This window comes from Ochlerotatus camptorhynchus, unplaced genomic scaffold (genome assembly GCF_037179485.1).
Source record: "Ochlerotatus camptorhynchus isolate MF236.1 unplaced genomic scaffold, CSIRO-AGI_Acam_v1.1 ptg000434l, whole genome shotgun sequence".
Taxonomy (NCBI): Eukaryota; Metazoa; Arthropoda; class Insecta; order Diptera; family Culicidae; genus Ochlerotatus; species Ochlerotatus camptorhynchus.
The window spans coordinates 5,563,176-5,588,499 of record NW_027040920.1 but is presented as its reverse complement, the minus strand read 5'-3'; the positions used below and the strand labels follow the sequence as shown (position 1 = coordinate 5,588,499).

The 25,324-nt window shown below is 42.0% G+C and overlaps 1 protein-coding gene across 1 annotated transcript in view; it reads right to left on the bottom strand.

Annotated features, from left to right (window-relative positions):
• Positions 1-25,103, bottom strand: part of LOC135711669 (uncharacterized) — a 506,190-nt gene extending 481,087 nt beyond the window's left edge. Inside the window, exon 1 of the mRNA XM_065234581.1 lies at positions 24,237-25,103. The gene's annotated coding sequence lies outside the window, so the exon portion shown is untranslated. The remainder of the gene's footprint in view (positions 1-24,236) is intronic.
• Positions 25,104-25,324: the final 221 nt, after the last annotated feature.

Below are 25,324 nucleotides of genomic sequence, written 5' to 3'. Positions count from 1 at the left end.
TGAATACTCCATTTGATCTAATTTTGGTTGACTTAACGGTTAACACAGCAAAAATGAGAGCAAAATTTTACACTATTTAATCAAACGGAAAACTAATTCTGCTTTCAATGAAATCAATTTGATTACTGATTTTGCATTCATAATGTTTGACTGAATACGGGCCTGTCAAAAATGGTTAGCATCCATGCTTCTCACGCTGAAAGATATGAGCTCAAATGTCACCTCGGGCTAGTCACAAATGACCTAAAATGTGTTAAACAAAACAAATAAACAATAATCGTTAGTTCAACGACAGATAAATTTAAACCAAATTTTAATCGAGAAATTAACAGCAAAACTTCTAGTTAAGTTGCTTTGATTTAAAAAGCCTCGACTGCATGATGAAAGCACAATATGATATCAGACTTCTGTCGCGACAATTGAAATCAAAATGAGTTTTCATTTTGATAGGAACTGCAAAGTTTAATATCGATTTGCTTTCATTTTGTTAACCGACTTTGCTCGGGTATCTTACGTTCAATTTTTCCTTCGGATCCCGCTCAGTCGAGGAAGCATTTCTTCTTTCTCCTTCCGTTTCGTTCATGTTTTGGGGTAAGTCAGAGTAATTTTTTTCGTTCCGTTAATACCTACGGTTCTACAGGACTTGGCGTTTTACTTTTAATAAAGCAAGTTGTGCCATTAGTAATCGGAAACCGTTCAAGAGGTCTCTGAAATAAGGTCTCATGAATCGACCAGTGGTCTCTTCTAACCAAGAGTGGTGCTTAAGCCACTGAGTTTTACGAAAACCTCAACGAAAATTCACGAACAGTTACAAGCTTGTCTTCGTCGGTGTTGGGGTTGAATGATTACAACAACTCGAGTAAAGGTATGATGTGCCCCGTAACATGGGTAGATCACCTTTTCATGGTACGTTACGGGATGTAAGATCTACCACCGATTCCTAGTCTTGTCTACTTCAGACTAGGGGAACAGGATTTTTCAGTAATCAAAGGAACACATCTTAGTCCTTGTTACTTTTTATGCCTTGTTGATAGTGACAAGGCCCCGGGTTGCCTTGACCGAGGATGATCTTGAAACAAGGAAAAAATGAGTTAGTCTTCACCTATGTGATTCCAAATCTTCTATTCATTGTTCCCTAGTTTGAAGTGGTTAAGACTAGGGTTCTGATGCATGGTCATTATCGGTGTCATTGCTTGTTTTTGTTGCTAAGAGATCCAATTTTGATTGACAAAGGAGCGCGCCTTTGGAGGGTGTTCCAACACTCCGAAGGGTATAAATAGCGGGACCTTTCAATTAGAGTCGGATCCTTGCGATAAATGCGAGAATGACAACTGTAAAAAAATCGAATGCTTCATTATTTCTCAATAGTGATGGAGTAATACGACATGCACTGAACTAAGGACACGGGATATACTACAATAGATCAAATTACTGGTCGCAGTGGTTTTATGTCCCGAACAGAGGAAAAAAAAAGGTATGATGTGATATGAGGGGCTCTGTGGACTTAGAGCGATCTTTTTTGCTTACTGAGTTGAACATCATGAGTCTACACATTTATCACATTCTAGACTCGTCAATCGCTTTATCTGTTAATATGACTACATGGTAATAACAACAACTCGATGATTAAATAGGAGCTCTTTTACCTAGTGGCAAACGTTTTTGATTACTGAGCAGAAGGTCTTGGGTTCAATACCAAGCTCCTTCGCGTTATAGGACGTCAATTCAGCTTATCGTTTATCGAAACAAACCCTGCTGCAAACCCAACCCTCTTACCCAACATCCCAGTGGAAGTGCAGAGGAGTTCTCGGCTTCCATCAAAGCGAGTGTCACGTCAACACATTCCTATCCATTCCTTTCATGACCTGCGTTCAGGTGCGGCCGGCGCTGGTATTGCTTAATTTGAAAGCACCAATTTTTTTTTTTAAAGATTGAGGATAATTGCTAGTCCTAAGCATCTTCTTTTGGTTTTCTGTGAAATTATAGCCAATCTGGCAATAACAGAGCTACAAAATGGTGACTTGACAACCTGGAAGGAGCGGAATACCTAGCCCTGGTCCTCACAAGTTCCTACTTCACGTCTCTTCGAGTCATATGATAACAAAAGATTACCAGCTGAAACATGGATACAGCTGGGTGGCGTAACCTGGGCAATGTTGCCAGTCCGGCAATAGCAAAGTGAAGAGGTGTGACGCAAACACTGGCGTGGTAACCATAGTACGGTGATAGAGGAAATGCTTCACCAAACCTGATCGTCTGCTCACCATGGAGGTGCGGCTCAAAACGGCGTCTGTTCTCCATGTTAGGAGCGGCTGATCACCGTCCTAGTGCCAGCGTGGGACTCTTAACAGAGCTGTGCACGATGGTCCCCCGGCGACACAGGGGGTTGGGGCAGGCCCAACAAGCCGCCCTGGAAAAAATAAAGTTGCAAATACTGAAGAAAGAAATACGGATCGGAACAATCGGCACAGACCTACGCGACGAAATAAGGACTACGATTGGAAACTCGGAACATGGAACTGCAAATCGCTCAGCTTCCCGGGTTGCGATAGGTTAATCTATGACGAACTTCAACCACGCAACTTCGAAGTCGTAGCACTGCAGGAACTTTGCTGAACAGGACAAAAGGTATGGAAAAGCGGGCATCAAGCGGCTACTTTCTACCAGAGCTGTGGCACCACCAACGAGCTGGGGACCGGCTTCGTAGTGCTGGGTAAGACACGCCAACGCGTGACTGGTTGGCAGCCGATAAACTCGAGGATGTGCAAGTTGAGGATTAAGGGCCGTTTCTTCAACTACAGTATCATCAACGTGCAAGGGAGACCCGACGACGAGAAAGAAGCGTTCTATGCGCAGCTGGAACAGGTATACGACGGCTGTTCGCAACGGGAGGTCAAAATCATCATCGGCGACATGAACGCTCAGGTAGGACGGGAGGCAATGTATAGACCGGCAATCGGGCCAAACAGCCTGCATGCCGTATCGAACGACAACGGCCAACGATGTGCGATGTGCGTTGTTCGAGTATCGGGGACACTCTCGAGTCCCTTTGAATCTCGAAGGGGGTTACGGCAGGGTGATGGACTTTCGTGTCTGCTGTTCAACATCGCCTTAGAAGGTGTGATCAGAAGAGCTGGGATAGACACGAGTGGCACGATATTCAGGAAGTCCATCCAGCTCCTTGGTTTCGCCGATGACATTGACATTATGCCACGGAACTTTGAGATGATGGCGGAAACGTACATCAGACTGAAGGCTGAAGCTAGACGGATTGGACTTGCCATCAACGCATCAAAGACAAAATACATGAAAGGAAGTGGTTCTAGGGAAGACAATTTTAGCCTCTCACCCCGAGTTCAGATTGACGGTGACGAAATCGAGGTGATCGATGAGTTGTGTATTTGGGCTCGCTGGTGACCGCCGAAAATGATACCAGCAGAGAAATTCAAATACGCATTATGGCAGGGAATCGTGCCTACTTTGGACTCCGGAGGACGCTCCCGTCGAATAAAATTCGCCGCCGCACGAAGTTGACTGTCTACCAGACGCTGATTAGACCGGTGGTCCTCTACCGCGACGAGACCTGGACTATGCTCGTGGAGGACCAACGCGCCCTTGGTGTTTTCGAACTGAAGGTGTTGCGTACCATCTAGGGTGGAGTGCAGATGGATGACGGAACGTGGAGGAGGCGAATGAACCACGAATTGCACCAGTTGCTGGGAGAACCATCCATCGTCCACATTGCGAAAATTGGCGACTACGGCGGTCGCATGACGACCCAGTGAAAATGGTTCAGAAAGCGACCCAACAGGAACAAGAAGAAGAGGCGCGCAGCGGACAAGGTGGATCGACCGAGTAAAGGTGACCTGCGGACCCTTCGCAGACTACGAGGCCGGCGAACTGTGGCCAGGGATCGAGTAGAGTGGAGACGACTTCTTCGGACAGCAGAGGACAACAAGGCCTTAGCCTGATTGGTAAGGTAAGTAAGGCAATAAAAGAGTAGCAATCATGGGTGGTCAAACATACTCGTCATGCTTAGTTCTATTATTTTCAGTGATATTCCGAATACTTACAGACGATCTGAGATTTTTTTTTTTTTTATTTATTGATTTATGTATTTATTATTATTTATTATGAGCATTGATTCATTGCAAAAACTTACAAGATGCTTCGTAGAATTGTAGAAAAATCCAGGAATCTATGGAATGTTCCATTAATTTCAGGAAAATAACGGAGTTTTTAGAGAAGTTCCATGAATATCAGGAGAATTTACGGAATGTTAGAGAAGTTCCAAGAATTTCTTGAAAAATTGGGGATTTTCATGACGGAAAAACATCAGACAAGTTTTGAGAAGTTCAGGGAAGTCTAAAGATAACTTCTAGGATCTTCAATGGAATTTCAAGTGCATGGACATGGTAAACGTTTGCGAATAGATTAAAGAGCTTCAGGGAAATTCAATCAAGTTCAGAAAAAATGCGATAACTTTCAAAAAGTTGTAAGATATTCAGAGAAGTCTACCGAACTTTATTGAAGTTCAGAGATTCAGTTATACCAATTAAAATATCTTCAGGAAAACACTGAAAACTTTTAGAAAGTCAGGTTTGTCGGGGAAGATTTAAGACCTTGAAGAATTAGTAATTTTTGTTTCGGCTTTTCAGTCTTTAAAAAAAAGTGCTGATTACAGTTTTATCATCGTCAACGATTCGATCCAAGGGCTTGGATCTTCATCACGGCTCGTTTTGGATTAAGATCGTAGGGCTTTTTGCGTCGACAACCTGATTTCCCTGAAGAAAACCAAATCCAAACACCGAAACGTCGGACAAAAAAGTTCTTAGAATTTTGATCAACAATTAAATTGAAAAGCCAGTATAAGAAAAAATAGTGTATTTAATATAAAACAGCATTAACGGTTATCTTCTATTTAATTCCACTTAATTGATTTTGGTATCCATGACAGATACGTATTTCGACTATATCAGTGTCCTTCCCACTTATTCAGCGATTTCAGTCTTTATCAGTGTCTTCCGGATCTTCTCCAGAATATCCAGGTGGGACTTGCAGACGAAAAACTCCAGGCCGGGGATCTGCTTGACGTCCGCTTTAATATACATCTCGTCGTCTATTACGATGCATTTCGCCTGTACCAACCACTCGCGGTACAGCTTCTTGGCGCGGAATTTGGCCACCATATTCTGTTTATCAGTTCGGTTAGGCGCCTTCCTTACCTTGAAGACATGAAGTCCGGCTCGCTTTAGTGTCTGCTCGACGAACTAGACAGAAGAATTTACCTTCTTGCCGCTCCCATAATTTTTTGTCGAAGCACTTCTTGCTTGGAAGCCACTTGACATATTGTGAAGAGATTTTGCACATGTAAACATTACACTCTGAACTAGTTTTACTCAAAACTTAATCAATTTTTAAATGGAAGACAACCTTTTGCTGTTTTATTTAAGCATTCTGCTAACAACCCAATTTCATTACTTCACAGTTTTTACACAACAGGAAGTGTTGCATTTTTTTTTTTCGAGTACACGAGTGTGCGTTCCTTGAAAGGAGCGTATGGATCTGAGGTGTGAAATTACATATTCTCGTGAATCCAAGCAGCATCCGCACTTCGATTAGCATTTTCTCATCGTCACGTACACATGTGATGTGTTTGTTTGTTTTCATTTATCTACTGCTTGCTTCTCTATCGATTTCAGATCGACAGATTTGTTCGAAATCGTTTTAAAGAGTTTTTACACTTCTCAGTGTGCCTATTTTAGGCAGCCGCTTTTTCTTCGGAAACCTTTTCATTGGAACTGCATGTTATCCAGCTGTTCTATTATCGGCAACTCGAAATCGGTTGCCTTTTGTAATGCGTATATTTAATTTAAATATAAATCTGGCATAACAAAATGGATCAGTCATAAGAATGTAATTGTGGGGTTCCACCTACCCGGAGAAAAGCCTGATTGTCCCAGGGTATGGTTTGGTGTCCGTTCTGGGAGTTCTCCTGAGAGCTTACCTTTGCGTCCGTACGCGGTCGTGGTCCGAGGGCAAAGAGGTCGAGAGACGATTGCTGCGTGTTCTCGTTGTCACCCGTCTCGTCTGCTGAGGAGTGCGCAGGGTTACGTGCGTGATGGATAGTGGGCGGCTCGCATCTCTATGCGGAGGGTAGTTGATACCGCACAGTAATCAATTGAAGTTGAAAGTGTTATGAGATGTCAATTGCTCGCAATACCAGTACTTTTAAGACCTAGTTCCTAGATCCAAAGCCAAAAGTTTTTTTTTTATAATTTTTTCAGCCTGAAAAATTTGCCTAAGCTCGAGCTCATGAACTTGCCCATAAAAAAATGTTCCCCATGTTTAATCCCCTAAGCATTATTCTTAGTCCTAGTATCTTTGAAAATGAACTTTGAATCTCCCAAACCACACCGTGTTTTCGAAGCCAATCTTTACATGAGTACAGTTTGTTGTCGCCCTTTGGAACACTTTCTACGCCAGCATTCTGTTGACTGTAAATCCCTGCAAAGTGTTTTTTTTTTCGTTTATCAGGTTATATGTCCAGACCTTTGCTTCATTCTAGCGAATCCTGGAAAGCATGAACCATTTAATAACCACCGTTGCTACGCAATCTCGAAAATTCCAATCAAACCGTTCGTGATGCAATCCAATTAGAGAGTGCTCTCTTCGCATGCAGTCAACATCAATGGAAATGCTCATAGGAAAAATCGGGGAAAGCATGGTAAGGTTAGAAGGATGCCCACGTGCAGATTCGTTTGAATTTCCCTGCATCCCTTCAATGCACCTGTACTTTTGTCCGTGTAATCTGCCATGAAAATTCCCATCTCCGATGGTTGATGATCCTCTCGCAGTTACCTCCGGGCATGGACCGGAAATACGCTTTTATCGTTGTTTTTTTTGTTTTTCGCTCGTTCGAGATGAAAATTCAACAAAGTGTGGAATGAGAGCCAGGATTGGTTGTGCTGCGGCTACAGCAATCGAAATCTAGTGCAATTACGAACCTGAGCTCTTAAGTGTAGTAGGTATATGAAGGAAATTAGGTTAAATGGATCCAGCGAGCAGTGCTCTCCACGTTCAGTGCAATACAGAACCACATTTTGCCAATTCATTGGACGGCGTTGGAGTTTGCGAACTTTCCGAGTAAAGGTGAGTTGCAATTCAGAAATTGATCGAATATTTATGAGTTGCTGGTAGCAATCTCGACCGCACTGCCAGCGCCGTTCTACTATGGTGCACGTACACGAAAACCAAATTGATTTTAAATCACTTTCTGTCAATAAAGCTCCACCACCCAACCTCAGCCCCATCTTGCGGTGAGAAGGAAATAAATTGACGCAATCCAGGCGCACGAATATTTTGGCTACGGCGCGTGATGTTTCGATGGTCGCCGGGAAACAAAGGCTAATCAAAAATCAATTTTCCGCCCACGTACCGATAGTTTATTCTTACTGTTGTGAAGATTTTACCCTTCACTCATTGTGGGAATGAAACGATTCCAATCGCATGCGGCTGCTCTTGAAACATCACTGTAATTTATGAGATCGGACTCCGAGCAAGAGAACTGACCGGCACTGGCTGACCCTACTTCACTGCTTTGCCTACTTCATTTTCCTCGGACGGACGGGAGAAAATTGAAACAAATGATGTGTAGGCAACGCTTTTGGCCACAATTTTCCTCCCGGGAAGGCTCACCTCATGTCTTCCGATTTTCCCACATCCGGTAGGTCATGGATCTCCGTTCTTTCACTTTGCCAGGTTTCTTGAGCAGCTACAAAGACTGGCAGGGAGGAGAAACTGCCCAAGCCACAATTGGTGTTCTACGTTTTACGAGTTTTCTCCACATTTTTCCATCTTGCTTTCCGTCGAAGGATAGACCCATGCCGGTTTCCTTTGACCGGGAGGGTTTTTATTTATTTTTACAACCTTCCGTAAAGAATTTTTCTGGGCTTCCTCTTGAGTTCAGTTGCCAGAAGGACGACGTGCTGCTGCGAAAATGGAACATACTTGGGCAAATTTGGTGAAGGGTTCTTTTCATTTGAATATTTATCATTTTTCGCTGTAAGTTTTACGATGTACCCAAAGCTCTATCGGAATGGCTAATGCGTTGGGAACGGGATTTGAGGATGGCAATTCTGGGTGCAGCTCTGGACTGATGAGTTCTATGTTATCGGTTGGTTTTGGGACATGAACATAAAATTCAGCCTTTGAAGACGGTTTTGTGAAGTATTAATATGCCAGAGTCAAGCAATTTTTGGGGCGTTCCGATAGGCGTGGTTATAAGCATGTTGTTGATAAATAGTGGGTACGATTACCCGTGTTGGTCTTATTTTTGGCATGGACTCATGGAGTATTATATTGTCACACAATAAGCATGGGCGTTGCCAGCGAGGGCATGATTGAATTTTTCTCAAAACATTGAAAGCTGTGGTAAGTTCTGTGATCCGACAAAATAAACCAATCCCGAGAATAATTAGTTACAAAATCATGCTATTTTTCGTTGGACATATGGTGAGTGCCGGAATTTTGGAATGTAGGAGACTGATTTTAGAAATTGGTTTCGGAATCCTTGAAGTTAAGGATAAATATGAGATCCATGAAACATATTTATTTATTTTTATTTTTCCTTTATTAAACGTCGGTCTCTGTTCCGCAATCTAGTGTCAACCACCGACGGACATCGATTGCCATCCATTGATGGTAATCGAATATGCAGGAAGGCAGCTGCTGGGATTGAACCCAGACCCATTGGGGTGAGATAGCAGTCACGCTTATCACTACACCACCAGCGCCGACAAGAAACATATTTAGGACATAGTAAATTGACTCCGGGGCGCTTGGAATATGAACAGATAGGTTTCCTGCATTTGGCCGAATGGACGTTTGTCGAAATAGCCCTTCATCAAAACATTCAGTTCATCCTTATTTATGCTGGGACATGGGTAAACTTGTCTGCAAAACTGCTAACTACTAAAATACTAAGATTTCGATTCATAAAATGCAATCCATTTGTTTTGTTTGCAATCGATATCTGAGGCGAAAAAACTAAGCTGTCGCAATTGTTTCATATGCTAACGAGACCAAAATCGTGGCGTCAAGAATCAATCGATTATTTATTTTCGTACATTTTACCATGGCCAAAAGTATAATGAGTGACATATCTTAAAAGTTTATAATACTTCATAATCGTCAACTGGTACAAGGCGGTAGGACCGGGTGTCTGCTACACAAACAAAATTGGTGGCGTTGTGTTCAAGACGCGACCGCATGGTTAACGTAGACTACGTTAAGCTGTTCAGTGATCTTCTCGTGTATTTTTGTTGATATTGATTTAAAATACAGTTTAAGAAACCTATTATTTTGGTCGTATGTACATATTTTGGATTTTATACTCAGTAAAGCTTGGCCAAATTCAGGACCTTATGAAAATGCGAATACAAAGTCTATTACATGTGGTTCCTAAATTGCAAATTAAATATGAACATATGACGAAATATAAACAAGTTTCTCACCTTAATTCGTGATTTCTGGAGGATTTTTCATGGAAATTATTAAATAAAATTATTTCTCTGATATAAAAATGCCCAAAAAAGAAGTGACTTTTTTCAGTAGCTCCATCATTAGGTCTCTGAAGTGAAGAAGCTAGTGAAAGCCGCATATAATCAGAAGACGATACTTTCAATTTTGAACAAACTGTTGGTTTATATTCTCAAATCAAGCTTTTGGTTTCGAATAAGTATGTGTTTAGGAATAATCAGTTATTCAACTTCAATATCAGCGCAAAAGCTCGTACATAGGTTAAATGTTTTGATAGTTCAACATAGTTAAGCGTCGAACATATGCATTTCCAAAGGCTTGTTAAAAATTAATTTGAATCTCCTACCTCGAGTTAAAGAATCTTCTCCAGCGTCCCAATATTCGCGATCAATTACGAAATTGCGCCTAAAATAGGTGCAAAATTTTACACCCCCCGTTTTGTGAGTGCTTTTTTTAGCGTTCTGAAGAAAGCCTACTTTAACTACTTTGCAAATTTCAGTGGAACGTGAACGGTTTCCTGAACCACCTCGGTGACTTGGAGATGCTTTCCCACAGCTACCACCCTGGGTGATAGCTATCCAAAAAGTTAACAAGGTGACGGTAGACCAGCTGGATCGTTCGCTTACCGGAAAATACGTCGGGACCCTCAAAAGAGGTAGCAATTTTCGCCACTCCGTAGCCATCGGTGTTCTAAGCAGCATACCTTTTAACGAGATTGACCTGGGAACTGATCTTCCCATAGTTGCCGTTCAATTGGAGAAGCCAGCAAACATTGCGATTGCCTGTGCATACCTGCCATGTAGGAGAACGTTGCTACCAAATCTATCAAATAAAATCACCGGACAAAACCAAGGATGTTTGTCGGATACCTCAATAGGCATCATCCAACTTGAGGCTGTCCTAGTCCGGATCTTAGAGGAAGCATCCTAATGGACCTACTCGTTCAAGAAGACATGGCGGTGCTCAACCATGGAAACTTAACATACTTCAACGGACGTCACGCCACGGCTATTGACGTCTCTTCGATCAGCCGTTCCATAGCAGGAAAAGTCACGTGGTGCACCAATGCGGATTTGTACTGAAGTGATCACTACCCCATCCAAATGCAGTTTTCGTCAGCCACGGCCTCAGAAGTCACTAAAACGCCTCGCTGGCGGTACGACGAGGCTGCCTGGTATGGGTATCAGGGGACAATTCTGTCCCTGATCCTCGAACACAGTCCGTCAACCATCCCGGATTATTCTGAGTTGGTTTTAGATGCTGCATCCGCTACCATACCAAAGACCAGCAGCCTACCTGGACGAAAATCCCTCCGTTAGTGGAGTGAAGACACACGAAAAAGCCATTAAGGCCCGACGGAAAGCTCTACGGAAACTCAGGTGAACCCCGAGCGATGACCCAAACAGGGAATATCTACTAACCCGGTACCGTGCACTGCATATTCAATGCAGAAAAGAAGTGAGAAGTGCGAAGCTAAACAGTTGGTCTGGTCTCCTTGAAAGCATCAACGCTCCCAGTCCTCTTCCGATCTCTGGAGCAGGGTTAATGCTCTCAGCGGTAAACGGCATTCAACGCCATTACATGTACAAGCTAACGGAGTTACCATCTCCGAACCAGCAGCCGTCGCCGAAGAACTCGGAGAGTATTTCGCAGAAATTTCAGCCATCTCCGGTTACGATAGCCACTTTCAGCTGTTGGCAAAGCCTGCCCATACATCAGTAGCTGAGTTCAGCATTCTGCCCGACACGGACAACCTTGAGATGAACGAGCCTTTCTCCTGGGAGGAACTCCAGCACGCACTAAGCCGCAGCAACGGCAAATCTGCGGGACCCGACGATCTCGGATATCCACTTTAATAAAACTGCCTTTTGAGGGCAAGATTTGCATGCTCAACCAACTCTGGGTCTCGGATACCTACCCGACACTGCCCATCCCGAAGGTAAACGAAAAAGACAGGGGCACATCTAAGTTCCGGCCGATCGCTCTCACATCCTGCATGGCCCAGGTATTTGAACGGATGGTGAACCGTCGACTCAAGATGTTCCTTGAGACCAACAGCTGCCTATCGACAAGGTTTCGGTACGTCCACGTACTTAGCCACTTTGGGGGACGTCCTCAAGGAAGCTTACGACCAGGAACATCACGTTGAAATCATCTCATTGGACATTTCCATGGCCTTCAACCGGACGTGGACGCCAGCCGTCCTGGAATATCTTACAAACTGGGGCTTGAAGGGGCATATGATATATTTCATACGAGACTTCTTGACCGACCGGTCATTCCGTGTATTAGTGGGGAACACGCGGTCGAAAAGTTTCAGCGAGGAGACCGGAGTCCCTCAAGGCTCCGTTATCGCAGACACGTTGTTTCTGGTGGAAATGAACGGGGTATTTGACCGGCTACCTGGGCGCATTTACACATTTGTTTACGTTGACGATGTGCTGATTGTGGCCACTGATCCCACACAGATCCGAACCCTACGGCAAGCGCAAGCGGCAGTCTCAACCATCGTCAAATGGACCCACTCGATGGGTTTCCAGCTGTCCGCCAGGAAGAGCATCCGGTGCCACATATGTCTGTCTCATCACCGAGTCAATAGCACCTCAATTACGATCCACGACCAAGCCATTCCAACTACTGATCGACCGAACGCTCTCCTTCGACCAGCATTTCCAACAGGTCTAAAAGGACTGCCGCAGTAGACTCAACCTCCTTAAAACGATCTCTCGGCCTCACCAATACAACAACCGCGATGTTCGGTTCCGGGTGGCGTGAGTCATCATCGACAGTAGGTTGCTTTAAGGGACGGAAAGTACTTGTATCGCCTCCGAGAAGCTGGTTAGAACCCTAGCACCGGTATACAACAGCTACATCCGCATCATATCTGGTCTCCTGCCATCCACTCCAGCAGACGCCGCATGCATCGAAGCGGGTCTTCTTCCTTTCCGGTTCTGCTTAAACGCAAATATTGCCACAAAAGCCGCCGCCTTTTCCGCCAAGACCTCCGGAAACAGTACGATCTTTCTCCTCGACGAGGGGAACAGAGTCCTCCACAAGGCCGCCGTCATCGACCTCCCCCAGTCCATTGGCATGGAGAGAAAGGTTGGCACTCTTCACGAATCCAATTGGACAATCGGATCAAGAACCGCTTCAAAGCAGGGGATGCATGCCGACCACGTACACCGGTACACCGACGGCTCCCGATCGATAAACCGAGTAGGTATAGGGATTTTCGGAGACGGTACTGCTGAAATCAGCAGTCGTCGTCCACAGTGCTCGGTTTTCTCGGCCGAGGCTGCAGCGATCTTCCGTGCTGCTACGACGCCTGCCAACAAACCGATACTTATCTTAACCGACTCACACAGCGTCGTTCAAGCGATCACCTCGGAAGCACCAAAACAGCTGTTCATCTTTCCGGAGCCGGGACATTGGGTCCCAGACTCACCAACAAGGTACCCCTACAGGACGCCAGACGGTGGATCGAGCAGCATGGGAGGCCGAGTGATTCTGCAAAGTGAAAGGGTCAACTGAAGCATGGAGTGAACAGGACAACCTGAGGGATCAACGCGTGATTTCGCGACTTCGGATCGGGCACACCAAAATCTACTATAACTATGGTGGCCTGCCGTTCCGCAGAAGCTGCATCATCTGTGGGGTACTCTACACCATCGAACACATCCTGTGCAACTGCCCGGAGTTCCAAAATCTTCGGAAGTCACTCTGCCTAACTTCCAGCATCAGCGATCTGCTCGGGAATGATACTTCGGCCTCGGCAGCACTAGTAACCTTCTTAAAAGAAGCCAAAATCTACCACTTGGTATAGCAGGATTTTTTTTTGGCCGTCGGGACATCTCAGCTGGATGGATTTCCCTATTGGACCCTTGCCAGCTGAGCTCTGTTTTGTTAGGATTATTCATTTGTAGCTTGTTTTAAATCATTTTGTTTTCTGTTGCTGCTCTGTTCCACTATTTTATATATTGTTATTTTTCCAAATAAGTTGAAGAGCCAAAATGTTAATATACCATGTATTCAGAGGTTACTCACTCTGAGGCCTCTCCTTTCTCCGGAGATGAACTAGCCATAGGCTTAAAATCTCCTTAATGAAATATATCCAATAAATATAGATCAGAGTCACTTTATGCTATTGTAGTTTTAAGAAGTTCACAGTTCGAAAAAGTAGTGTAAATTTATGTTCAGTATGATGCACATAAATGGAGCGTCACATATCAAATAAGTTTACATTATACATCATGTAAAGTTCTAAGACATTTCGTGCAATGTAGCAAATATTGTATACAAAAGCCCATGTTTGTAAACAACATTGTTTACAAGTTGCTTGGTTGCGTGAAATGAAATACAAGTTTACGTAAATGAATGTTTACATCACTATTAAAATTCAGAATTTTTATCTGTGTGGTATTGATTTTTTACCCACAATTGCTTTAAAATATTAACCATTTATATTGTTCCTTAATTTTTTTAACGTACAACATTGTCTTACACATTATTTTGATTGAAACTAACTTTTCCAGTAGTATTTCTTTGAAAATACGCCATTTTGAAGTTTGTTGTGACCGAATTTTGGCTCAAATTTGAATGATTGACCATAACACACAGTTATGCAAAGTTTCATGCAAATCGGAGACGGTCGTGTCAGATCGATCCGTCATTTTTCGTGGAACTTCTCCCCACAAACGGTTGGTTAAACCAGTTATCTTCAAGTTAAAGCAAATGTTATTCACCTCCCAGGAAGGACGTACACACAGAACCCTCTTCAACTGGAAACACCTAAATCACAGAATTAAAAATTCCATTACCATCATCAAAGTTCAGGTAGGTCCCCTACGTTTACTTCCACGCTACACACACGCTTCCGGTCATCCCCAAGTTAGCCAAACATTTGCCCAGACTAGCCACCGTCCGGTTTTCATACCTCGACTCCACCAACCACCCCCAGCACCCGCCAAAGCAGCCAACGGTGAACAAAGTTCCAAGTAATGTAATTACACTCGAACCCCTTTTGTCGGGCATCCCACGTGGGGACTGTTTGTTCACTTTTTCCGTTGTCGTCATCGGAAAACTCGAACTAAAAAGCACCGTAACAGTAGCAGCACCAGCACTAGCAGCACTCGCGTTCGCAAAACTTTCGCCATAAATAAGACCATAAATCAAAACAAACTTGCCAGCTCGTCCCACTTTCCCGAGAGAAGGTCCCCGCCGAATATCGAACGGCTTTGGAAGCCGTTCTGAGCAGAACATACCCAACATGCATGAGGAGGATTCGAACCTTCGCTCACGTAAGACTCTCCTGTCAGGATTTTCACACAGCTCTACAGACTGCTTCCTAATATGTTTATAGTGCGGCAACCAGCCAGCCAGCGAGCACTTCTATTTCGCTTTCAAAGCGCATAAAATCCACCAACTTTCCGTGTAATAGATGAACTTTTTTAGTGCAACATTTCACTCTGAACGGCGGTGGTGGCGTGGTTGGTTATTCTGAATATTTTATCATCCCATTACGGGTTCGATCAGTTGAGTTTTCCGTAGAAAAATTTATAGAGTAATATGACAATTTTTCAGTCGAAATCGGTGCTGCACTGAAAAAACAATGACGTTGCATTTTTAATTTTTGACTTGAATGTACATAAAGCTTGAGTCATTTAATATCTGGACGCAAAAAAACGGATGCATCTCGGAACCATCATGATGAAATAAAAATGTTGAGTACTCGACATGAAGGTAATTTATTATACTTTAAAGGAAAATTAACGAAACAAATTGTTTCGGTTTTGAAGAAATCTCGAACTATTCTTGGAATACCACTCATCATATTTTGGACACTCTGTTGGCTAACCTAAGCGGCCATTTTGTTCCAGCATCTTTGCATCTCCGTCGCATTCCGAATCACCTTTCCACTCTTCTTCAACTTCTGTTTGACAATTGCCCAATATTTCTCAATGGGGCGGAATTGAGGGCAGTTGGGTGGATTGATGTCCTGTTCGAAGAAATCTACGCCACTGTAGAAATTGTCCATTGTGAGCCTACGTAATGTACGGAATAATACGTTTTTTCAGGCACTCCTGTTCGTACATTTTTGAATCTATAGACTTGTTTGTCACGAAAACCTGGGTTTTTGTCCGCAGCTGCAAATACCTTGCCAGATCATAAGTATTCTTACAAATTTATCGGCAAAAACAAATTTAAACTCAGAGTGGCGCCGGTGGTGTAGTGGTAAGCGTAATTACCTCTCACCCCAGCAGGCCTGGGTTTAATCCCAGTCGGTGCCGCCGGGATGTTCTGAGGCATAACATCTCTGATCACGCCTTCCTTCGGAAGGGAAGTAAAGCCGTTGGTTCCCGGTTCATGAGTTGATGGGTCGATAGGTAGGGTCCAAGTGTGGGAGCTGCCTCCCTGGCGTCGGTAGCATTGATGCCTAGCACGGAAAACAAGATCGACGGAAAACAAATCAAGTAAAAAAAGAAAAAAATTAAAGGGCTGTGTCCTAGACACGACCGCAGTATAACGTAGAACCACGCAAAATTTATGTAGGGGAAATGTAGGTAATGTCGGCCTACATGTCCCTAATTTGGGCCCTTCGCTAAAAGTCTGCTATTTATCAATTTTATCAAGATGAACGCGTTATTGGGACGTTACAAATGCATATTTTTGGTTGCTATTGAAAATTTAGTTGATTGCTGAATTTATGTATGGGCCCAAATTAGGGACACTAAGGCCGAAATTACCGCCATTTCCCCTATGTCATGCATTTTTGACTATTATACTTTATCTTAAATTTTTCAAGCATTTCAAAGTTTCGGTTATGGTTCAATGTTGGTTCAAGTATTTTTCTTAGAATGTAATAAATTATGTAAATTTAAATGTGGGGTCCTAAACAAGCCGTTATATATTTTGGAGTAGCACCATAGTATAACCGAGAAAAAAATAGTCCATAAAGACGCCATGCATGTTGTGAGATAAAACAATTGCCAAAAAATATGTTAATTTTTTCAGTAGCTCCATCATTAGTTTTAAATTAGGTCTCTGTAGCAGAAAAGATTGAATGTTGAATTTTATGATAACGCAACAGGCAGTTGCGTTTTCCTTATTAGAAGACGGTACTTTCAATATTGAACAAAATTGTTAGTTCATATGTCAGCGAAGTAGGGGAGGAAGGGGTACAACGATCATACAGGGCTTAAGCACCTCTTTGTTCTCCAATTTGGGCAAAATTATCATGCTTCAGTATTATGTAGTTTACAGCGTGTTCGAAGAATGATGCAAAATAGAATACTGTGGCTTTTATTCTCAAATCAAACGTCTGGTTTCCAATAAGTAGGTGCTTGTTGAAAATAAGGGGGATTCAGTCATTGAATTTCAAAGTCAGAGCAAAAGCTTGTATATAGGTTCTCCATCTGATCAATGTTTTGATAGTAAGCATCATAGTTAAGGTACACCGGCGTAAGTTGAAGCGTTACGTGTATCTCTTAGCGGAAATTAATATTCACTGTAATTATTTTTGAGAGGCATTATGTGCTTCCGCAAACTACTATATCAGACATAATTTCAGTGTTTATTCACTTCCGCTAAGAGATACATCTACCGCGTATCAACTTGCCCTGGTGTGGGTAATGGATTTTGGTTGGACCTATTTATGTCATAAATGACAGCGAACTGCGTCTAAATGTATGCCGTGTTTTTCCTATGCATATATGGACATGAAAAATGTGTGTTTGGTGAAAAAGTCTACCTTTCTAGTTTCTAATAATTATTCATTATGTTTACTAATATGATTTTATTGAACGTTTTTATTCAGCAATGAATTTGAATCTTGGTTGGACCTAAAAATGCATCATGGTTGGAACTATTATATAAAGTACCATTTGTATGCTTCAGAGCCCGCAAGGACCGAGTATCATAAACCAATCAACAGCCGCTAAATGAGAGGTATTATGGTCACATATAGCACATATTTTTTGGAATCGGTCAACCGGTTCCGGAAATTTGACCGGAACATGCTGCGGTTTATATGAGGCATGAGGCTAATTGCGACCTCAAACGAATAAAACTTATCATGTGACACCTCAAATCACATTAAACTCAAAAACTAGTTGAATTGTAGTCATTTGGGGGGCCTAGTGCCACATTGGCCACACCTGGCCATGTTTCGATCTCCCGGAGAAGTGGCCAGTTTCTGAATATGGTAAAAAACAGTTTAATTACATTAAAATTCAACAACCTGTTCAATGGCAATTATAAAGAATAGCCAGGATCACGCTGGCAACATCCAGTCAATTTCCGGAAACCCCTAGAGAAGTAGCCAGTTTTAGACTTTGATCGAAATCCATTGTGCGATGCCTCAAATCACATGAGAATTGATTTATTTCCTCTATGCTCTGTTTAAGAAAGTTGTGACTAGGGAATTGTAAACAAACCGAAGGCTTGATAACACCGAACTCTCTCTGCAGCTGTCTTGGGTCGTTTCGGAGAACTGTCTGCCTAATGATTCTTCGCATCCAACTGACTGTTAAACATATCTGGTACCTCTTATATGTAATTAGATTAACATCCGAAGTCCATCGAGTTTTACATATTCTGCTCAAAAAAATACTTTCTAAGCTCCGCCCCTGACAGGATTTCCCACGGTTTTTTTTTTATGAATGAGGCGGGGCAGAAAGTATCTTTTGTGCAGAATATGTAAAAAAGGATGGAATTCGGATGTTAATAGAATTGCATATATAGAGGTACCAGATATGTTTTACAGTCAGTTATTGATAAATCACAATCATTATCGTGAGCGAATTTTTTCTCAAATTGGAATGTTTTGGCTCTCTGGCAGAAGTGGGTAAAACATTAATGGAATTAATTTTACTTAATTGTAGTTTGTTTACATTAAAGGTTGTCAGTGTAGGGGATGAAGGGGTGGAAAAGGGAGGGGGAGGTGTTTTGTATAGATAATTTCCGCGTTTCGATCTAGTTGAACCCAGTCTCCTTCGATCCCATCGTGGGTTGTCAAGGTGATCACTTGCACATGTTGGTAGACTCTGATGCCTTGCTTACATTATGCTGGCTACATTTTTACACAGTGCTAGTACACTAGCGCTAGCAAATCCGCATAGATATAAACACCACATTAACCGCTGACTTGCTCCTGCTTGCTGCAGGACCCAATGCCACGCCATCCGAAGCGGTAATGAGCAGAGGCACGACAGCAGCGCTGTTTTGTATCTTTTTAGGTTCAAACAGAACGATGTACAGCCAAATGGTACTCGATTATGATGACTGGGTTTGGGGAAAACCTTTATTTCAGAAAACATTGAGAAAATTATCATATGCACATTTTTCAAAAGTGTTTTATGGAAAATTTGAAAACTATTTATTTCAGCAGATCCGTAATGTAATATCCTATCGATAAACGACAAAGTTACTAATGTTCAAAACCTAACACTATTTCACTATACATATTTTTTGATTTGCACCCCAGTATAGTCGACAAAGACGTAGTTCTACGTCAAAAAAAAATGTAAACTTGCTAGGGACATCACTTTGGCCAGTTATTTTATAAAACTTTTATCCGGGAAGCTGCCCATTATCCATCTTCACGTACGTTTCGTCGTCCATGAGAAGGTATCTTTCGTACTTTATATGAACCTCATTGTAAAACTTTCGGGCACGTCTTTTGGCCACTCGATTCTGCTTCAGTGCCCGGGTTCGTGCCCGAAAAGATCGAAATCCTTCTCGCTGACGAATCCTTCTGACAATGCTTTGGCTTGCATTGAATTTCTTGGTGATATAATAATCCGACAGCGTTGGGTTAGCCTTCAAATGCAGCTTCTGATAATTATATTCACTACGACGCTTGCTATGATCCTGCCGATCGATAGTATGCTGCTCACGGAAACGTTTGAGAACGCTGAACACGGTCGATTTAGCCAATTTCAACGACGTCGGATTTTCCAAGTGGGTGTCCAAAATTAATTTTCGGTTCGCGGCTTCCATCAAGTATAACTTCTTTTGAACAAAATGAATCATAACGAACTTTTCAGCACTGAAAGAAGAAACATTTCAAAACAAACTGCTGTCAGAACATTCCAGATCCGACCGCTAGGGGCACTGCAGTAAAATAAACAGTGCGGTTCATGTAGTTCTATGCGTGGAATGGAATTTTTCAAATAATATTAATATTTATTTAAATCACTGGTAGATTCTATCAGAAAGTGAATTCCAATCAGGTACCCAAGTAAAATTGCAGGTTTTATCGTGGTTTAATAGCATTCTACAAGTCCAAATCGTGGTCTTCAGAACCCTCATAAAACCCAAAATTGTTACTAGGGTTCGTTGGTTATTTTTTTTTCCTTGATTTTTTTCAGAGACTTCGCGTTAGTCAACTTGTATCCCTTCCACTTTTCGGGAATAATTCGACCCTTCCCTGAGGGTCTCAACGGCCGGGCAAACCGTCAACAGTTAAGTGGTCTCCAAAAAGAGTGGCGCATAAGCCACCTCACTTAATACCCGGAAAACTCAGAACAAAGTCCAGAGTATTTCTGGGAATTAAAAGAGTTTTTAGGATAGTTTCATTTATGTCGGGGTGGTACCGAACACTTTAATAGTATTAAGATAACATAAGGACAGATCAATGCACCTAAGGACAATTCAAATTATTTCAAGGACATTGATCATGGAATTTCTGAGACTTCAATAGCGTTACAAGAGCTTCATTTGAATTTCAGAAACGAAAGGGAGGTTATAAAAGTATCAGATTCCGTCGGTGATTGTGGAACAGAGACCGACGGTAAATAAATAAATAAAGGAAATGTAGTTCAAAAAATTCCCAGGCAATTTCGAGAACTTTTTTGAAGGAATCTTCAGGGAAGTTCAGTATATGTATATAGAAGTATATAGATTTTTATTTAGTTTTATTATATATAATTAGTTCTAATAATTGAAGAAACTAACAGTTGCAAGGAATTATAAGATATCCCGAAAATGTCATGCATGTTCCGATACTTGAGATATATTGTGGGATCTCGCTCTACTGTTGGCCTATGAATTTCAAGATTCTGGCCATTGATTTTTCTTAGAACAATGCGTCATCTGTACAAAACAAATGGATAGTTTCGGTTACTAGCAAGGAATCAAAAATATCTCCAAATGACAAAATGACACGCGATCAACGAGCCGAACAATAACGCTTTGTCAGAAATCGAAAGCAATAATGAAATAATATTCTTTTTTTTTTTTCATGACAAAAAGCTCCTGCAACACAGCTCACTCGGGTTGATAAAAGGAAACGACTAAATAGTTTTGTTGGCAAGCTGCTTTCCTTCAAAATTTATATTTATGGGCTCAATATTAGGAACACTTAGACCAACACTCAAAAGCTACAGGTCTTCATCAACCGATGCCTGTGGTATATAATTCGTGCCTAGTGGCCTCACAACTGGATCTCGAATGCTGAGGTCCATCGTCGATGTCATCAGAAGCCGATAGCAAAAGAAATTCGAGAGCGAAAGTGGAGGTGGGTAGGCCACACACTCCGACGGGGCGGAAACGAAATCTGCAAGCAAGCGCTGGATTGGAATCCGGCAGGACATCGCAGCAGAGGCAGACCCAGGGGCTCATGGCGGCGGAGCCTCAATAAGGAAATTAAGCAAGTCGATAGGAATCTGACCTGGGCCCAGGTCAAGGCAAAAGCGAGCAGCCGCCCAGGATGGAAGTCTTTCACGTTGGCCTTTTGCACCGCTGGTGGTGCACAGGACCCTTAAGTAAGTAAGTTAGACCAACATTAGGGACATTAATCCGATGGTGAAAATTTCCGGAACATTAGAAAATTAAGGCAACTTCAGAAAAGATTGGAAACAAGAGAAGTTGAGGGAAAATTGAAGATTGAAAATAAACTTAGACATTTAGGAATCTCTAGCAACTTTAGGAATGTTCAGAGATCCTTCGGGTAGTTCCAATAATATCAAAAAATCACCATGAACTTCAAGGAAGTTTTGGAAACTTCATTGAATATCTTAGATCTATATTCATTACTTTGATTAAATTTCAGACAAAAATTCCGCAACCTTAAAGAAGCTTCTAAAATTTCAAGGACATCCAAAGAACTACAGGAAAGTTGAGTAATTTCCAGAAAACTTGGAGAGCTTCAGAAAAGTCCAGAAAACTTCAGGAAATTTTTGGTAACTGTCTTGAAGCCATGAGCACTTCAGGGCGGATCCGAGAACATCAGGAAAGAATCATGTATCATCTGGAAAATGCGGGCATCAAACATCAGGGGAACGTAAGGGAGGCTCAATGCAGTTCCAGTAAATTAAGTAAAAAATTTATTTTTTTAAAGTTCATAGTTTTTCAATAAGTCTTTAGAACCTCAGAGATGATAAAAAAAAACTTCAGAATTTGTGTATGAGAATGTAAGGATGTAAGGATGTTTAGGTATTTTTATGACAGTGCAATTAACTTCAGATCAATATCAAGAGCTTCAGGAAACATACAAGAACATAAGAGATGTTCCGGATAGCTTTTAAATCTACAAGAAGTTCTTAGAATTCCAGAAAATTGCAATCACTTTAGGGGAGTCCAAAGAAGATCAGGGTAGTTCAAAGATTTTAAGGGAAGTTCTGTGAGCATCAGGATGGTTTCGGAAACTTCGTTAGAAGTTCAAGGCAGTTCCATTGGAGATTTTTTTAATAAGTTCTGTGGACTTCATAAAAGTCCACTGATCTTTAATGAAGTGCAGATAGTTTTTTAGGAATCCTGAGAAATTCTCGATTGTTTTGATATTTCAAGGAAAGTTACGTGAACTTCAGGGCACTTCGTAAAGCTTCAGAAAAATAAAAAATCTTCAGGGCTGTTCCATGATCATCTGGAAAATAACAGGAACTCTATGGCCTTTGCCTTACCTTTAATATCTGACTGTAGCAAATTGCAGTTGCAACTTACTCTGTATGTCTGTATCTGTTGGATATGCATATTCTCGCTTAGATATCTCTATATCGTCTATATATTGACTGTTTTTTTTCTGTAATGCAGCGAAGAGTCTCGTAACTATCGGCTTCCGATTCATGTGAAACAAGCATGGTAGGATTGAACAGTGACTAGAAGTTTGGCTTATTAAGGTCAAGATTGCAAACAAATTTTACCCATACTTCAGTGTAAATTCAGTTCAGGTTCGGCGCACGGTGCACTCTTGTCTGAATACAGCTTAATGCGTTGGTAAGAGAGAGAGAGAGACTTGATGACTCTCTCATACTAACGCCAAATTTGCCCCATGCACGCCTCACCCGCTCAAGTATGAAGACACCTTAACCTTCCTGGTACATTAGGGTCTTTTTTTGGCTTGGAAATACCGTTTAAATTTTTCTTAAAGCATTAGGAAGGTTAATGATAAATCATTAACAATAGCAATAAAAAACCTCGCCAATGAAGCAGAAAGCAAACAATTCTAATAACCTGCGCGGCTGGCTGGCTGCTTGATGCTGAACAAATAAATTCAGAATGTTGGCACTAGTACGCATATGAGCCTCCTGTTCAGTATATGAGCTATTTTTCATAAAACCTGATCATTTCTGCCAAATAGTTCAAGTGACCAAGTTCTACAGAATTATCTCACTACGTGGCACTGTATCTGAGGATTTTATGTGAAGATGTGAACGGAAAAAGTATTTAGCCTGGCATTTTTTTTCAGACGATGACAAAAACCAAACTGTTAAAACATAGTTGAAGATGCTAAGCGTAAAATAACAGACTAAAGTGGTCATTTTTATACGATAGATATCGAGTTGAATGTATAGAGATGATAGTTCCGTTAGATTACGGCATTGTGCAAATTGTATGTAGAGAGTAGAAAGCGGGTTAGGACAACTTTGAGGAAGGTCCAAGTCGGGTTGATCATCTCTCTTTACCAAACTCCCTAGTTGGGGAGTGATCAACCCGATTTGTACGTTCCTCAAAGTCCTTGCTCGCTTTCTACTCTCTACATACAATTTTCACACTACCGTGCTCTAGCGTAACTATCAACTTTTTACTTTCAACTCCTCATTTATCGTTTAAAGATGACCACTTTAGTCTATTATTTGACGCTTAACATCTTCAACTATGTAAACCGTTAACTTCACGCAGAAGTAATAAAAACAAAATAGTTAAAGTGTTAAAAAATGTTTTTTTACGAACCGGATTTTTGCCAAAAAACTAGAATCACCATGAAAAAACTGTGCCGCGACTATCAACAATAAAAATTTCAGCATATTTGGATTATTATACTTTACTATATTTTATTTTTGAACAGGCTACTAATCTCAGAAGCGTATTACTAAAAATGATTAAACTTCTTATAGATTCAACCAATAATGCTAAAAGCTTTACTTGACCAACCAACTGCCAACCCAAGTAACACAAATTCATTGAATTATGTTGAGTAAACTGCTTTAACAGTCAGACTAATGTTGTATAAACGTTTATAGAACTTGTGTCTTGCTTGAGAAGATTCAGAAAAACATCCAAAAAATTACAGCTCTTTGAACTTTTCTGCAGAAACTCTTGTCCGGTACTGTATGTCACTCTTGATCATCCTCTGATTGCCTTAGGAGAAATGGCCATAGCTCAATTGCAGTAAAATTTTCCTCAAAATTTAAACCAGCGATGAAAGTTTTTTAACAACCCAAGCCAACATATTCACTACCATATTTGACTATCCTTACCAGTTTCACTAAGCTAACAACACGCAACTATGTGCCATTTATATTCCTCTCACAAGCTTCCTCCAAAATCATCCTCCCTCTCGGAAAAGTGCACCGCAAAATTTCACGTCGTTCCAGTTGAAACTACTTTTTTTCTGCTGCTGGCACTTCACCGTCGTTGTTCGATGGTGCTAACAAATGGCAATACACACTTCCGTTCTTTTAAGCAGCATTTTTTGTTCAATCCTTGCTGCCGCTGCCGGGGAACCTTTTTTCCGCCACATTTATCATTGGCTCGTTTCAAGGTACGCGACACAGGCCCCTAATGAGCACCCATTTCCAGTAGGCACTCGGATAACGATTTTTCTTGCCGACTCACATGTGCCACGGAATTCACGGAACATTTCACATATGTCAAAGTGACACGGGGTACATTTCCACCTCGACAAGGACGGAGGGCTCCATTTGGGTGCGATTTTTTATTCTCACAGCTCGCTTCGCTTGGACTCACATTTCCAAAGTCCACGAAATCCACTTCTACTCAGAAACCCCACTCCGGATCTTCTTTTCATCCGCCACCCACAGCTGTTCCGTATTCCACAGGCCAGTGCCAACGGAATAAAATCTATGTCAACAATTCCATAATCATATCATCATCATTCATGTCAAGATCCGCTTTTCATCTGTCACCATCACACAGAACCACTACCCCACCGAGGGGACGACCGAACAACGAAATCCTCCTCTTTATTTACACGTGCGAGTTCCGAAACACAAATAGAATAAAAATGTCCACCTCCTTCCTCCTGAAGCTCAGTCGAAAGAAGAAAAAAAAAACAACGCAAACACACACTGGAGAATCAACCGACAATCACCCACGGAGCGCAATCGTCCTCGTGATCCTGTAACGTTCAAAGTCTCCCGCCGAACTGCCGGACCTACCGCACGGGAGAAACTTTGTCGCATCTTACACCAAAATTCTGGGCGATCATATGGGACAAACCCGAACCCGAAAGTGGTGATTCTGCGCACTGGGCAATCCCTGTCTCCGAGTCGGCGGGAGGCTGGCAGCACTGGCAGCCGTTAGCACATGGTTTACAGGACAATTT